The sequence below is a fragment of the Leptonychotes weddellii genome, chromosome 6 (assembly GCF_054177405.1).
Source record: "Leptonychotes weddellii isolate Sample4059 chromosome 6, ASM5417740v2, whole genome shotgun sequence".
NCBI lineage: Eukaryota > Metazoa > Chordata > Mammalia > Carnivora > Phocidae > Leptonychotes > Leptonychotes weddellii.
Window position 1 is genome coordinate 60,443,553 of NC_138374.1, and position 12,624 is coordinate 60,456,176.

General features: G+C 48.0%; 1 long non-coding RNA gene across 3 annotated transcripts; it reads left to right on the forward strand.

The window, feature by feature from the left end:
• Positions 1-468: 468 nt before the first annotated feature.
• LOC145722222 (uncharacterized) lies at positions 469-11,149 on the forward strand. Of its 3 annotated transcripts, none has more exons than XR_014146330.1 (3): positions 469-2,271; positions 3,089-3,183; positions 3,528-11,149. It is a non-coding gene; the product is annotated as an uncharacterized LOC145722222 (long non-coding RNA). The 3 variants fall into 3 exon arrangements; XR_014146329.1 differs by lacking the exon at positions 469-2,271 and having other exon boundaries at positions 2,279-3,183; positions 3,528-8,320; positions 8,687-11,149; XR_014146328.1 differs by lacking the exon at positions 469-2,271 and having other exon boundaries at positions 2,279-3,183; positions 3,528-3,677; positions 4,287-11,149.
• The last annotated feature ends 1,475 nt before the right edge of the window (positions 11,150-12,624 follow it).

Here is a 12,624-nt window from a genome sequence, read left to right on the forward strand (position 1 = left end):
CCCAGACATCTTCCTCCTATTCCGAATTCCGAAGGCATTTGTAACAACAGTTTGTACCACCCTGTCTTGTATAATTCAGCTGCTCAAACTCTCCTTGGACTGCATCAGTTTGGCTTCCCAACCAAACTGAAAGGCCCTTGACATCAAGGACCAGCTCTCTGACTTCTTTTATTTATTTATTTATTTATTTATTTTTTAAAAGATTTTATTTATTTATTTGAGAGAGAGAGAATGAGAGACAGAGAGCATGAGAGGGAGGAGGGTCAAAGGGAGAAGCAGACCCCCCCCGCTGAGCAGGGAGCCCGACGCGGGACTCGATCCCGGGACTCCAGGATCATGACCTGAGCCGAAGGCAGTCGCTTAACCAACTGAGACACCCAGGTGCCCAGGAACTTCTCATTTCTTTTTTTTTTTTTAAAGATTTTATTTATTTATTTGAGACAGAGAGAATGAGAGAGACAGAGAGCACATGACAGGGGGAAGGGTCAGAGGGAGAAGCAGACTCCCCGCCAAGCAGGGAGCCCGATGCGGGACTCGATCCCGGGACTCCAGGATCATGACCTGAGCCGAAGGCAGTCGCTTAACCAACTGAGACACCCAGGCGCCCCTCTGACTTCTTTTATACCTTTACAATAGTTTTATTATTTTGTAGATTGGACAAATGGGGAGGAAAGCTAAAATGACTTGGCGAAAGCTGCGCAGAAGAGCCACCCAAACCAAACAGTAACATTCATTTCCAGTTTACAGGAGCTGGGGCTGGGGAGGCAAGGGAAGCACTCAGCTCCCACATGGTATTTAAGGGAGCACCAAAGAATTGAGCAATCAAAATGAATAATATTTTAATGCAGTACTTAAAAATTAACACAAAAACATCCATGATGAACAGATGTTGCCGCTAGCCTTATGACCCTACGTTATTGTGCAATGAAAGAGTGGTTTCCAATCAAGCCAGGATTCCCAGGCCTGTCAGCACTCCCTCCCCCGCCAGGTGACATACGAGGGTTGACAATGGCAATACTAGCTTTAGTTGCAGTTGTGGTTTTTGACTGTGGAGCTTTAATTAACTTTTTGCCCTTGGTTCAAACTATGGGAGGATGTTTTCATAGGTGCATCTAGTGGTGCCATTTTCCTTTTTCCTCAAGGTGTCTGTGAGTCCACATGGCACTGCAATTTACAAAATGCTTTAGCATATATCATTTCACTAATGCTCCAAAAAAAAAAAAATATCCTGAGAGGATGGTGTTATCCTCATTTTAGAGAAAAAGAAACTAGGTCTCAGAGTAAGTCCCTAATACAGCAATATTGGGCTGGCCAGCCGTGGGGCTGGGAGTCTGATGTTTCCTGACCCAGATCCTGCCCAGCAGATCGCCTCTGTATACTCCTCCCAACCCTCTGCTTTTCCTTCTGAGCTGTGTGCACTCATGTCTGCCTCTGCCATTTCCCCAGGGAAGTGTGCATGTGCTTGAACGAGTATGTGTGTACGTGGTTGTGTGTGTTTGCTTGTATGAGCATGTATGTGCATGCACGTGTGTGTACTTTCAGACGTGAGAAGCCATGGCACAGAGGGCTCATAGCCAAAGAGGGCTTACGATGCTGAGGCCAGACAGAGTTTCTGTCTGCCTGACTTTGCCTGCTGAATCACATTTGGAGAGCGGCTCTAGCCCTGAGAGCTCAGACAGGACTTTACTTCCTTCCCCATCCACAGGAACCATTGCCAGGGCCAGTGGCAAGGAACAGCCCCTCCTGAAGTGCCTCCCTTCTCAGGCTTTAGGGAGAAGGCTCAGAATCTTGGAGGTGATGTAGAAGTTGCCAACCCCATGGCTAGAAGAATAAAAATAACGTGTTATTTGGGGGAACCCCAGCTTGTCTTTTCCAAACTGAGTGCCTGAAAACCCCCCACAAATATGCAGCCCAGCTTCTGGATTATGAATGCAGAAAAGGGGTTTTTCTTGTATCAGGAATCATTCCATGTAAGATTCACGTTCTCTGAAATGCCATCTCCTTTCCAAACCCAAGCCCGGCATTATAACCTGAGAAATCATTATTACCCAGTCCCTCAATCCTATTCCAATAAACGGAGGACCACACACCAGCAGCTTTCAGCAGTTTTCCCTGGCCAAATATTGTTCTATCCTGTGTTAGTTTTGACAGGATTAGTCGTGGAGTCCTACTAGAAAAGTCCCAGGATCCCTGTTGGCTGGACAGCCTGTTAAAATATTGTTTTGCTTTCTTGCAGTTTGCAAGCCTGTGGCCCCTGAGAGACATTTTTAGGTATGTTGCTTCTTGGCCAGCCTGTTTCAGACCACGACGGCCCAGCCACGGCCGGCGCCTTGACCAAGAGGCTCTTGAGTGTGTGAAGAAGCACCTTTACAGAGGTCGACCAGAGACCACCTCACCATGTGGACAGACCTAGGCACAGCTCAGGCGGGAGCTGGGGCTGTGGGCTTGGCCTGGGGGTGTTTGTGCACATGGGGAACAGCGGGCAACCCAGAAGGTAGCAAAGGAAGGCCGTAGGAAGCCAGCCCCTGAGAGCCTTGGGGAGGATAGTCCAGCGCATTTAACGCGGTGCCCTGAAATGTGGACCACATGGTCACTCCGGTTGCTCCAAGCCAGGCTCCAAACACAGGAGCTGACTCCTCCATCCGCCAGTAGCTCTCGTCTTTGTTTACTTTGGTCTTTACCCCGTTATGGGAACCAGAAGGAGGAATTGGTAGGTGGCTGTGCGGCTTGCAGGATCTCTGACCATTTGGGGGGGATTGTTACTTGATTTGAACTCTATGGTATCCCGGTTGTGGGTGTACACATTTTATTGAATTTGATGGAAAAATATTGGCTTTAATCAACTAATATTAATGAATACCCACCTCACCGTCTGTTTTTATTGCAGTATGCTATGTGCTTACTTCTAACTTTTTAGGCTGGATTTAAAGATCACAAAGTAATAAGGCCAAAATTCTACAGTTTTTGTGTCATTTATTTTATTTTTCACTAAATAAAACTCTCCTAAGTCTTGTTATTTTATTTGTTTTCCCTTCCAGCCTCTATTATTCTGTAACATTCCTTTACATTGTCTTGAAATTCTCTTCAGACGCTGCTCTGGTGGTGTTACCGCTCGGCTGTCGTAGGGAACCGGACGGCTTGCGCAGCGGATGGACGTGCGAATGGACGCTGAGGGTCTATGTGGTAAGACCCTCCACGAGGCTCATCCTTACTTATTTCTCGTTCCCACACTCTGCTCCAAGGAAGCCTGCTTACAGTGTCTCACACTAGGGTGTCTACGCCTGGTAGTCACACTGGAGAATATACTTTTACTGACCAGAATGTCCGGAATCTGCCAGTCTATGATTTTAAGATCTGTGATGGATTCACTAGGCTACAACATTTTCTCTGAGTCACCTGGTCTATGATGTTCGTTGATCCCATAACCCCCAGGACTGGGCATATCATTCACCCTAGTGAGTTTGCACTTCTTTATGTATGTCACTACATATTATCTTTTTATGTGCATTTTGCCTTCTTTTCCTTAGAAGGAAGACTACTACTTCGGGCAGGAATGCAGCCTTCTGTATCTCCCCACAGCTTCTAAGAGTGTTCTGCAGCTCAAAGTTCCCTGATAAACAGGGTGACTCAAGCATTTTAATGAACCAGAGTACAGATGAAGGCTGTGCAAGCAAAGGGTAAGAATACTCTAGAGTAAGACTGGCATTCATTCCTCAGGTTTCTGTATGTTTATAGAGCAAGAAGGATCCTGGCAGTTTGGGTAGCTCTGTTCCAGTTACCTGACATCCAGCAGGTCCAGGCGCTGACATCTGTCACTCAGCCATGTCAAATGGGGTGACTGGACCAACGGAGACATATGGTGGAGGGGCCTGTTTTTGCCTTAATTTGTTTTTTTTTTTAATTAATTAGTTTATTTATTTGACAGAGAGATAGTGAGAGCAGGAACACAAGCAGGGGGAGTGGGAGAGGGAGAAGCAGGCTTCCCACTGAGCAGGGAGCCCGATGTGGGGCTCAATTCCAGGACCCTGGGATCATGACCTGAGCCGAAGGCAGATGCTTAACAACTGAGCCACCCAGGCGCCCCTGCTTTAATTTGTTTTTAACTGGAATGTGTGTGTTTTGGGACCACACAGCAGTGGTGAGAAGCTTCCACCTGCTTGGGACAAAAATGATGAGCCAATGTTTCTAGGCCCGTGTTTATTTAATGTACTGTGTAAACAGTGTCGACAAGGGAAAGGAAAAAGTGATAAAGATTAATACAAACACCCTCTAACTTAACCCTCCAGAGATTGCTGTCTAAATTTCTTGGTGTTGTGTTTTCATTTGCTTTCCTGGATTAAAATGGATTTGGAGCCTATGAACACCTGACGCTACGTGAGCCTTCTGGGTAAGAGACGCAGGTTTGCATTTCTGAGTTCTGTGTCATTTTGGAAGGTCTTACTCACAGTGTCAAAGATTTATGTTAAAATGTAGGAATTCCCATAAAGCCTCTTGTTAAAAATAAGCAAACAACAAAACTTCTCACCGAACATAAAATCACTTTCTATGCTGCTCCCCAGACTAAGGCCAAACTTTTTTTACTCAGTTGTCCCATAGGGAGTTTGCTGTGGCTCATTCATTGAGTCTCTGCAGCTTGTGATTTCTCCTCAAAATGCCTTTCTACTGGGCTTTTCAAGACCCTCACAGGGCAGCCCTGATGATGAATGCTAGAGGTGCTCCCTCAGTCAGGGGAAACTGAGGCCCATGGTTTTCCTCCTGTAGGGCAGTAAGGGTCTAGGGGCTCAGCAGCAGGCCAGACCCCAACCCAGATCCCTCACGGATGCCTTTTCCTGTGTCCTCTCTCGCGTACTGTGGGGTCAGGGCCAATCCCACCGCTTTACTCATGAGAGAATGGAGGGCCCAGGTGCTTAGGGGGAGAGCTGGAGGCAGGACGCTGGCCTCCCGCCTCTGGGGCTGGTGGCTTTTGTTGTTGTCCTTCTGTGGGCTCTGGGCCTGCCCCTGATAGCGCCTTCACCCGGAGTGGAGGCAGCCGCGACAACCAGGCAGGGCTGGGGCCATGACTCCAGCCAGTTAATCTTTCATGAGAGGTCTGGACAGACTCTTCTGGCCTCCTGGGAGCTCCTGGGCAGCTCAGAGCCTTCAGTTACAGAACCAGCTTGAACAATTACAGAGTTGAATGCAGGGAGGCTGATCTGGGTACTGTTCTAACTTCTGTTTTGAGTTGTGTTCAAGGAATAAGCACAGAGAGGATTATCACATGGCGGGAGAGATGAGCAGACGGAAAAGCCAGTTTTAGCTCCAGAGCTCGATGTCTGGGGTTCACAGGAGGGGCATCACGTGGGTACCCTCCATTTATCTACTCACAGCTAGCCGGTCGGTCGTTCCTTTAGCAAACTGCCGAGCTGTAGTGATTACATCACACAGTGCAAAGGCCTTTGGCCGTTATTGCGCTCCGCCTGGCCGTCGGCCAGAGGCTCTGCGAGGGCCACGTGGACACGTTCCAGAAACAACTAGAGGATGTAGCTGCTCGCTGGGTGCTTTCAGCTTTTGTTGTTTCTTTTCCCCTTCGTTTCTTACCTGTACCTACGAATCAGTCCTCTGTTTACTGTGAGTTGGAACCAAAATGACCTCAGAGGTCGATGACTCATGCTGTTGGCCCCCACGAATGGTACCGAGTGACCCTTACGCAAGGCGTTTCCACCATCTGAGGGAAGAGATGGTCTGAGTTACTCTTCAGTTAAAAACACTCCATGTGGTTTTGTTTGGCAATTTAAAAATAGGTGTGTCCCGTGGGCTCAGTTTTCTAGAATCCCAGGTAGGAAGAAAACCAGTTGTTTTCATTCAAGGGTTTATAAAAGATCCCCTGAGGGGTAACTAAGCTCTAACTGGACAAGAATGCTGACATGGCCCCCATCACCCCCCACAAGCAGCCACACTCAAGGAGGGTCCCAGGCCTGGGTTCTGCACCCTGGGGGCCGACCTCTCATTGCTTATTTGCTCCCATTGTCTTACTTGTTTTAATCCAGTCACACTGCTGTGGTCTGAATGTTTGTGTCACTTTCAAATTCATATGTTGGAATCCTAACCCCCTAAAGGCAAAGGTATTTGGAGATGGGGCCTTTGGGAGGTGCTTAAATCATGAGGGTGGGATTAGTGTTTTATAAAAGAAACCCCATAGAGCTCCCTTGCCCTCCCACATGTGAAGACAGTGAGAAGCTACTGTCCATGAGCCAGGTAGAGGGCCCTCACCCAACCACACTGGTGCCTTGATCTTGGATTTCCTAGCCTCCAGAATGACGAGGAATAAATTTCTGTTGTTTATAAGCTACCCAGTGTGTGGGACTTTGGTATAGCAGCGCGAATGGACTAAGACACACACTTACAGGGGCCACACAAACAGACCTTTCCAAGGAAAGAAGGACCTTGCAGAAGAGGTAGTCTCAGCCTGTATCTGACTTTCTTCTGGGACTCAGGGCTGGACACCGCTAAAAGCTCCGTCATTGGCCCGGGCAGTGCGTGAGGCAGGCGGGCTCCTGTGCGTGTTGTTGTGGTCTCCCAGGCCTCACCCCCCATCCTCCCTGTAGGGCTGGGGTTCTGTATGTGTGCCCTCGTTTGTTCTTCCCTCTCAACACCCAGGTCAGGTAGACGATATTCTCAGCCCCAGTTCGCCAATGAGGAAACTGAGCCTCAGGCAGGTTAAGTCACTTGATCAAGATTATGATTCTGCAAAACGGCCAATCTGAGACTTAGATCTTCTTGCTCCAAAGTGTGTTGCCTCCCACAGAGGCCCACCCCATCTGCTGTTTATTTTTTTAAGTGGTCAGGAACTTAGCGAAGCTGCTGGGGCAGTGGGGCTGTGGAAGACAGCCTGCTCTTTACCGAGGGCTCATGGGGCAAGAGGAGGGCGGCTGAGCCCACCCTGTTTGGAGAAACTAGCTCAGCAGAGAGCAGTCTCACGCCTGCAGTCAGCGGGGCCCGTAGGAGGTGGCCTCTGACCACCACAGAGGGACGCAGGACGAGGGAAAGAGGACAAGGGAGAAAGGGCATCTTAACCGAGAGATTTGTCAAGTGTTCCACGACTGGAGGCTGGGGGAAAATCATAGATGATAAATACCTGATCCAAAACCCTCATGGGCTGCTTTTGAAGAAGCCCCTGACCTCTTACTTTGTGCAGACATAGAGGCTTAGATACTCGAACACACACACACACACACACACGCACACCATTTTGTTTTGTTTTGCTGCGTTCTCTTTTTGCTGCCAACAGGAATTTATTCTTCTATTAAATAAGGCTATGTATAGCATGGTAAATTGTCTATCTACAGCTCACTAAGATGCTAATTTTTACATTGTTTTTCTTATACCAATACTGGGAAGAGTCTGAAAATTTCTCCCAAAAGGAAAATCTTTTAAAGCTTTTAAAAACAATTTTAAGTTCATCCTGAACTTCATAATCCTTATCACAATTGGAGTGAATTAGTCATGTAATTATTTGTTTGATGTCTGCATCTTCCATAGACTTCATAAAGCTTCAGAAAGACCGGAACCAAGCCTGTCACTCCTTCATTTAACAGATACTTAACGAGAGCCCATGTATGTCAGATACTTGCATCGTGGAGAGGCAAGGGTGAATGAAACACCAGGGATTCTGCAATGAACCTTCTCAATTAATTCGGAGTCCCCAGCACCTGGGAATCCCTGGCATACAGCAGTCACTTAATGAATACTCACTGGATAAGAGACAAACGTGCTTCTGGTGTATTCTTCCCACCCCACATCTTCCCTTAATAAGAGATTTGGGTCCTCACTCTGTCCTCCTGGGTGAGCCCCCACTAGCCAGCACCCCCTGCACTGCCCTCTGGGCACACAGGTCTGTGCCTGTAGGCTGGGGTCAGGATCACCCTGCTTGCCCTCAGCACGGGCAGAGGACAGACAGGGAAAAGGGACCCGGCTGTCCCAGAAGATGAGGGGAGGAGGGAAGACTGGAGAAGGTTGACCCACTTTTCCTGTCTATGAAGTTCCCAACTGGGCCCTAGGGCTTTGTGGGGAGGGGAGGGGTGGGGTGGGCGGGTATCCTGGCTTGCCGCCCTGACCCCTGCTCTGTGCTACATTATTCGCAGGACAGTGACGTGTACCAGTGGGGTGGCTGAGTCATCAACAAAGCTGCTGTGTGCTGGCTGAAGAAGGAGGGGCCAGAGAGATTCAGAGTCCCGTGGGCTCAGCCTGGGGGCTGCTGAGGCCAGTCTCTTCGGTACTCTGGAAGACAAAAGGCTACAGCACCCATTGGTCTCCTTCTCCCTCATCCTGGGGCTCTGGGCAAGTGCATCAACATCCCCCCCCCCACCCCCGCCCCCTGCCTTTGGAGAGGGAGTTGAGAGGACTCAAGCATTAATGAGGGAGAGACATGCGTGCCGGGCCTGGAGCTGTCTCTACCCAACAAACGTGGAATCTTGGGCACTCCCTCCAATTCTCCAAACCCCAGTTTTCTCATCTGGAAATGGGTATAATTATATCTACCCGAAGGGGGTGTGGAAAGAGTAGCACTGTTATTCGTACAGCCTGGGTGCTTAATAAATGGTGGGTGACATTTCCCAGGGTTCCCAATTGGAATCTGATCCAATTTCGTGCCCATGATACCGGCATAACACAAATCACAATCTCTATCCGTCTCTCCCGGCACAGACAGAGGACTATCCGCCCAGACTCTGCCTTTTTGAGGGGGAGGAGGCACAGCGTGTTTTATCTGGTCCTGCTGGTGCTGGGGTGAGAATCACGACCTGCTTTCAACCCGAGCACGAAACCTGTCCTCTGAGCACAGCCAGCCCCTCTGTGGCCTCTGTCCCTTCTCCACCTTCCTCACTCTTAACTGAATTCCCTGTGTTTCCTTCCCTGCCCTTGGAGAAGTCTCTGAATCTTTCCGCATGTTCCTCTTGGGTACTCCCCTTCTTCCTTCTTGGCTCAGGGGAAGGGGGGCCCCGTTTTCACCCACTGAAGCCCTCCTTTTCCCCCCTTCTCCTGCTCCCTGCCCACCAGCTCTCCTGCCTCCCTCCTGTTTCTTCCAAACTGTCCTTTCCTTCAGCAGCTCTGCACTCCTGGGGGCCTGGTCCTGCAGCGCCCTGGGCTGCTGCTTCTTTTTTTTTTTTTTTCTAAAGATTTTATTTATTTATCTGACAGAGAGAGACACAGCGAGAGAGGGAACACAAGCAGGGGGAGTGGGAGAGGGAGAAGCAGCCTTCCCGCGGAGCAGGGAGCCCGATGCGGGGCTCTATCCCAGGACCCTGGGATCATGACCTGAGCCAAAGGCAGACACTTAACGACTGAGCCACCGAGGCCCCCCTGACCCTGGGCTTCTTGTCAAATGGAAATCCTTAGGCTTCGTTCCCACCCATTCCAATGGAATGGGGGCCTGGGAATCTGGGTGATATTCGAAAAATTCTCTCCTTCAAAAAAATACTTTCTTTATAAATGTTAAGATCACAAAAGTGACAGCTCTACAAGTCTCCATTCTCACACAAACATATGCACAAGTAAAGAGAAACTCCTCCTGTGGATTTTTTACAAATGGGATCATGCTGTATAAATTAGCCTGCAAATTGCTTTCCTCTTGTATGTACACATCACAGACATCCCTCCAGGTCAATCAGTGTATGTGCCACCTCATTCTCTTTAAAAGTCATATAATATTTCTGATTCCACACATAAAACCATCACTACGATCCAGGCTTGAGCATATCTATTATTCCAAAACTACCTTATGCTGCCCAGGAATCAATCCTTCTTTTGTCCCCCACCTAGATCCAGGGTCACCATAGGTTACTTTGTATTTTCTGTAATTTTTATTAAGTGGGTTAATAGAGTACAAAAAATAATAAAAGTCATGTACTACTTCATGGTGGAGCTGGATGCACTTACACAACCATGCCTCGAACTCTAGGCGTCAGGGCTGGTTCTGGTCTGCTTACTGCCCCGCGGCCTTAGCGGTGCCCTATTTAACATCGCTGTGTGTATTCTCACCGACCTGCGCTTTCATTGCTGCAGAACAGCTTCATAAAAATGGGATGGGTCCAGGGGCTCCTGTGTGGCTCAGTCGTTAAGCATCTGCCTTCCGCTCAGGTCAGGATCCCGGGGTCCTGGGATCGAGCCCCGCCCCGAGTTGCATCGGGCTCCCAGCTCAGCGGGAAGCCTGCTTCTCCCTCTGCCCCTCCCCCTCGCGCGTGCGCGCTCTCTCTCAAAGTAAATAAATAAGATCTTTGAAAAAATGAGATAGATCTGTAAAAAGACATATGTAATTTTTTTTTTTAAGATTTTATTTATTTATTTGACAGAGAGAGAGAGAGCGCGCACAAGCAGGGGGAGGGGCAGGCAGACGCTTAACCAACTGCGCCACCCAGGCACCTGATTTCTTGCATTCTAGAAAACATTAGCTATTATTATTTTTCAATGTTTGCCAATCACATGACAAGGGGATATTGTCACATGTCACTTTATTTGACATTTTCCTGTAAGTGAAACCGAGCATCTTCTCCTGTGAATACTGAGCTTTGAAATTTCTTCTGTGGGAAGTCTATTCATTACCTTCCACTACTTTGTTAATGAGCTTGTCCTTTTCCTGTGAATTTGTGGCAGTTCTTTAAATATTGACCATACTAAATCTTTATTTACTGTAAGAATTGAAAACGCCTTTTTCCAGTAGATTTTTTTTTTTTTTTTTACTATTATCTTAGTTTACTTTTTCTAAACATGCAAAAATCTGTCATTTTTATTTAATCAGATTTGTCTGGTCTTTATGGCTTCTAGGTCTCATGTCTGGCTTAGAAAGGGCACCGAATACTGTAAGATTATACGGATATTCACGTCAATTAAAAATTTTTATTACTTGTATTTTATTTTTAATATTTGTGTTAAAATATCTTTGGGGGGCACCTGGGTGGCTCAGTCGGTTAAGCATCTGCCTTCAGCTCTGGTCATGATCTCGGGGTCCTGGGATCGAGCCCCATGTTGGGCTCCCTGCTCAGCAGGGAGTCTACTTCTCTCTCCCCCTCTGCCCCACCCCATGCTTTCTCTCTCTCTCTCAAAATAAATAAAATCTTTAAAAAAATAAAATAAAATAAAATATCTTTGGAATTTATTGTATCCCTTTGGAATTATTTCTGGGTATAGCGTGAGGTAGATGTTTAGCTATTTTTTCTTCTAGGTAAAGAGCTAATTATGCCAGCATCATTTATTACTAAAATAATTATTTTCTCCCTAAATTGAGATATCCCCCCGGTTATATGTTAAGTGCTTGATGTCTCTTGAACTGATTTCTGGGCTCCAGTCTCTTCACCAGGGCCACTCAACTCTCTGTGCCAGGAGCAAGTTTCATTCCATTACAGGAGTTTTGGGGTCATTTTACCATCTGGTAAACAAGGAGAGAATCTGCCTCTTTCATGGGCTGCTCTGGTAAGTCTCATTACTGACGGTGTGATTTGGGGCAAGGTGGGTTAATGTCTTTATCTGGAAAATTCAAGACCCAAACCCTGCCTTCCTCACAGCTTGGCTGTAGGATGTCATGAGCTTGTCTCCTTCCTTCCCTTCCCTTGGGCCCCGAGCATTCCACCCTGAGGTCAGCCCCACCATCCTGGAAGCCCCAGTTGTCTCTGGGCAGGCTCTTTCTCTGCCTCCCATTTCTCTGCAATAACCCTTCTGAGCAGATGAGGCGCGACTTCTCACTTCCAACCCTGACTTCTCACCTAAGTCCGCTTCTGAGTTTATCTTTGTTTGTAGAGTTTCTTCATTAGTTTATGCTTTTTCCTTCTTCCAAACAGGATTTGAAGTGACTCAGACCAGGCTTCTGAGCTGCCTGCTGGGCATCCCCTCCCTCCTGCATTCTAAGGTCACGTGTGAGCCACACTTTGCCACACTCGCTTCTACTCCTTTCAGTCTTATTCCTCAGCCTGGTTAAAGCAGCCTCCTGGTCACTCAGACTGGAAATAATGGCTGTGGTGTCCTCTCTCTCTGTCACGTCCAAACAGACACAAGGTCCTTTGGGGCCCCCTCTGCAGCATCTCTCAGCCCCGTGGTCCTGCCTTCAGTTGGGGCCTTCAGCGGCCTCTGCCCTGTGACTGTGGCCCCTGACATCCCCTGTTTTCCTGCCCTTCCACACTTCTTTCTGTGTGACCGCTCCCCTGATCAACACCCCCTATAGCTCCCCATGGCCTGTGAATACTATTTGAGCTTCTTAGAATGGTTATGAAGCTTTCCAGGTTCTGTCTTTAAAACGATACTTCTGGTTTGTTTTCTATTGGTAGGCCTATTTTGTCCAAATGTGTTTTAAAGTGATCACAAAAGGAAAGGTCTCATCTCTCTGAAGGAAGTGTGTAAATCTGATGGGAACATGCAAAGATGAGCAAAACACCCTTTCTTTGCTGGGGCCCACTGTTAACGACTAACGTCAGTGTTGGCCTGGAGGCCCAGGGTGAGGAAAGCCCCTGCCCTGTGGGGCCTCCAGAAGAGAGGAGCTTGCCCGGAGCCAAAGCCCTTCTCTTCCTGCTAAAAAGGTACAGGTACAAAGGACCATTAGAACCGGCAGAAAAGCAATTAATAAAGTAAGTGAAAGGCAGAACTGAAACCACAGCACCTATT